The 3,811-nt window shown below is 36.2% G+C and overlaps 1 protein-coding gene and 1 long non-coding RNA gene across 2 annotated transcripts in view; one reads left to right on the top strand and one right to left on the bottom strand.

The window, feature by feature from the left end:
* The window catches only part of LOC105108999 (uncharacterized), an 18,791-nt gene extending 18,485 nt beyond the window's left edge, over positions 1–306 (bottom strand). Inside the window, exon 1 of the long non-coding RNA XR_839156.1 lies at positions 128–306. This is a non-coding gene — a long non-coding RNA (uncharacterized LOC105108999). The remainder of the gene's footprint in view (positions 1–127) is intronic.
* An 89-nt stretch (positions 307–395) lies between these two features.
* Positions 396–3,811, top strand: part of LOC105109000 (uncharacterized) — a 42,390-nt gene continuing 38,974 nt past the window's right edge. Inside the window, exon 1 of the transcript XR_839158.1 lies at positions 396–437. The gene's annotated coding sequence lies outside the window, so the exon portion shown is untranslated. The remainder of the gene's footprint in view (positions 438–3,811) is intronic.

Genomic DNA, 3,811 nt, shown 5'->3' with positions numbered 1-3,811 from the left:
TGGGTTGCGGTTGTGATCCGTGGGTTTCAGTGCGTTAAGTGTGGGATCGGTGCCAAATCCATCTCCTCTGCGTGTTTATGAGGGCAGTTTTTCTCGTCGCCATCCAACGAGGGATCCAGTGTTTTGCCTTCCGTTGCTTTCCCTTTTGTTTTCGCGCGACTTTCGCCGTTGGTGGAGTTACTAGCGGCTTGGACCTGGACGGTTGCGTTGGCTTCCGTGATCGCATGAGTCTGCCGGTGATTTCGCTTTTCGTGTTCGTGTTTTTTTGCTCCTGGCAGCTGGATAGTTTCTTTGTTGACGGCTATGCCGTGGTTTTGCTAACTGGTTCAGTGGCTTTGCGTTGGGCGTGCCATGGCAGAATTGCGATGGTTTTTTTTTTTTTTTTTGGTGGGGGGGGTGGGTTTTGGCTTTGTTGAGTACATAGGCATTAATCTTCTGTTGGAAAACAAAATTTGATTTTTTGTTCGATCTTTTGGTGAAAACCCGAATTCCTTTTTTCTAAAAAAATGTTTTTATGATTTTTGTTTCCTTGAACTCCAATTTTTTTTCTCCCTGTCAGTAGATGTGAGCTGAGGTGTGATCAGAGTGCATTTCGGGCTTTTGAGTGATAATTCTATAGGTTTTTTTTTTTTTGAATTTAGGATTTTCAAGAGCCTAAAGTTTACTCGTCTGAGATCGCAGACTTGCTGATTACGGCATGGACTATTCTGTACAGAAATAGCAGACCTTGCCTTCAGGCTATTCCGTGCTTAATCTTCTTTTTTCCAACAGAAGAGATAGCAAACAAGATCTATGGCCGCTGTTGCACCGGGGCATCCATTCGTTTTCTCTTCTTTCTTGATTCATGTTGACAGATGGTGCAATAAAACACACAATGCTTTATTCAGCATCTCACAGTCAAGATTCGATTCTGCTTCTCCTACGTGTCTGATCCTTTCTGTCAGTACAAAACATCAGACATCGAGATCATACATCAGACGATGACTTTATTTTTTTTATTTGTTTTAATAAAAAAATAAATAATTTTTTATTAAAAAAAATAAAAATTTTATTAGAGTTTCTATCTAATAATTTAAGAGAACTAAAAATTTAAAATTAAACATTAGTCTCAGATGTTCGAGTGTTGAGTTAGTTATAAGATATTCGAGTGCTGAGTTAGTTATAATTAAAGAAATGTAAATATCATCTTTAAAACATTCTTTTAAAAAAAGGTTACTCTTACTTATGTATTTTAAATTTGATTCAAATATTATTATATTTTAAATTTATTTGTAAATATTTTAAAATTGTTAACGTCGATCCCTAAAAATAGGAGATACATTAAAAATAACATCAGTCCCTAAAACTAGGAGACTTTGTCTAAAATATTGACGTTTGTATCTAAAAAGTAGAGTTACGTCTGATTTATCAAAAGAAATAATAATGGACATAATCTATATTTGGTATTTACATTTTTGACATCGATTCTTTTTTTTTTTGTAAATAAAAGAGACGTGTCGACAAATAATATTTATTTTATAAAAAAAAATTATTTTGATATTATTGAGAAATGGGTATATCCATTCTTGAGAATCGGGTTTTGACCTATGAACAGTGACATGATAAAATGGGTGTTGGAGCTGCGTCGTTTGGGTGTTGGATCTGCGTCGTTATTTATTTTAAATTTATTTTTGTTTTTTTTTTTACATGCAAAAATTTACAAGTATTTATATATAAAAATATCAAAAAATACCATAAAAATCATAAAATTTTTACCTGAGTGCCACTGTATAGGTAAAAGACTGAAATACCCTCGGATTTCTGTAAAATTTATGAAAATACCACTAGTGGCGCGTGTGGCTCATGTGCGGCAACTGTTGGCGGCGACGAAATTTTTTGATGAGATTCCGGCCAATAGATGGTTGATTCTGGTAGATCTGAGGACGAGGATTTTGATGGTAGTGGTCTCGACGGCTGTTGATGGCTGATGAGGGAGAATCGACAACTTGAAGCTCAGTTGGCCGATGACTGTTGTGGCCTTTTCCAGCCAAAATCGCCAGTGAAATCGTGTTAAACGGCCGGGGTTATGCTTCAGAGGAGGTGATGCACCTTTCTGTGGTGGTTTGGCTACTTAAAATGGCCGGAAATGGAAGATCGGTGGAGAGAGAGAGAATTGCCAGTGAGAGGAGAGAGGGTCTCTGAGTTTTTGATACGGTGTAGATGAGTGTATGGTGAACCGGTGTGTTTGAAGCCTGTGAACTGTTGGATCGCGGATGAATAGATCATGCGGCTGTGATTGGCTTGATTTGGAAGTTGATCGGACGGTCAAGATAGACTAGGTTATGATCTGGTGTGTTGCGGTGTACCGAGTGTTTGGTACACCTGATGACGTGGCACAACAGGATCAAAGAGCAAATTATTTTAAAGGCTGAAATGGATTTGAGTTTTAATCTAGTGTGGTAAAGCCTATTGTATCCGAAGAAATCAAAGGTTCAGATTTAAATACTATTAAATCTAACGGTTGAGATATTTTTGGTATTTTTCAAATTGTTTTTCTTTTAAATCAATATCTTACTAGGGTGAATAAAAAGTAAAAAAATAAATGAATAGTATCAACTAGTAACACAAAAATAGCTCTCGAATTCAGAATTCAGAATTATGTTGTTTTTTGTTCTCCTTTTCCTATTGGCTTGGTTTTATTGGCTATTTATAGCCAATGAAAAGGGACAGCGAATCATAGATTGTGCAAGTAATCACGAGATTGTGCAAAATTTTTAATGTACAGCTGCATCGCCAACCATCGGCAGAAATCCTCCGTCTACTGTGACGAAATTGAATTATTTTTTTTATTTTATTATATATAATAATAATATTTATTTATAGGGATAAAATTAAAAATTCAAATCAGTATTATATAAAGCTTTTCAACCGCTAAAAATCAATTTTAATTACAAAAAAAAATCTTTATACGGGTATTAACTCGGTGGATCGGGTTTTTTTATAAAAAATAACAGTTTTGACCAAAAATAGCCTGAAACTCATTTTTCATCGCGGTCGACATGGTGGGACCCGTATTGACCTGGTAGACTCGGTTTTGACCGAAAATGACTATTTTGATCCGAACTCAAAACAACTCGAAACTCATTTTTCAACCCGGTCGACATGGTGGGACCCGTATTGACCCGGTGGACTTGGTTTTGAGAGAAAATAACGGTTTTGACCCAAAATGGCTCGAAACTCATTTTTCATCCTAGTCGACATGGTGGGACCCGTATTGATCCGGTGGACTTGATGTTGACCTAAAATGATGATTTTGACCTAAAACAGCCCGAAACTCATTTTTTTATCCCGGTCGATATTTTTTAACCCGTATTGACCTGGTGGACTCGGTTTTGACTGAAAATGATGTTTTTGACCCGAAACTCATTTTTTATCATGGTTGATATGGTGGGACCCGTATCGACTCGGTGGACTCTGTTTTGACCGAAAATGATGGTTTTGACCCGAAACGGCCCAAAACTCATTTTTTTGTCCCGGTCGACATCGTTTAACCCGTATTCATGTAGTGGACTCAATTTTGATAGAAAAATATGGTTGACTCAAGAAAATATATTTTAAACTCTTTTTTTATTTATATTTTTTTATGAATAATAAAATAAAATAATATTCGAGAAAATCTTAATGAATCCAAAATTTAGTTACAACAGTTGCCCCCTCTTTACAATGCTTACGGTGCAAAGGCATTGAAAAGTTCATTTTCTTTTGACTTTGCATAGAAAGTTTTGTAAAGAAAAACGATGGAGGTTGTCGCTACACGACGTCGGGCGACGAC

This window comes from Populus euphratica, unplaced genomic scaffold (genome assembly GCF_000495115.2).
Source record: "Populus euphratica unplaced genomic scaffold, PopEup_1.0 scaffold204.1, whole genome shotgun sequence".
Classification (NCBI taxonomy): domain Eukaryota; kingdom Viridiplantae; phylum Streptophyta; class Magnoliopsida; order Malpighiales; family Salicaceae; genus Populus; species Populus euphratica.
This window is presented reverse-complemented; position numbering and strand designations above follow the sequence as displayed.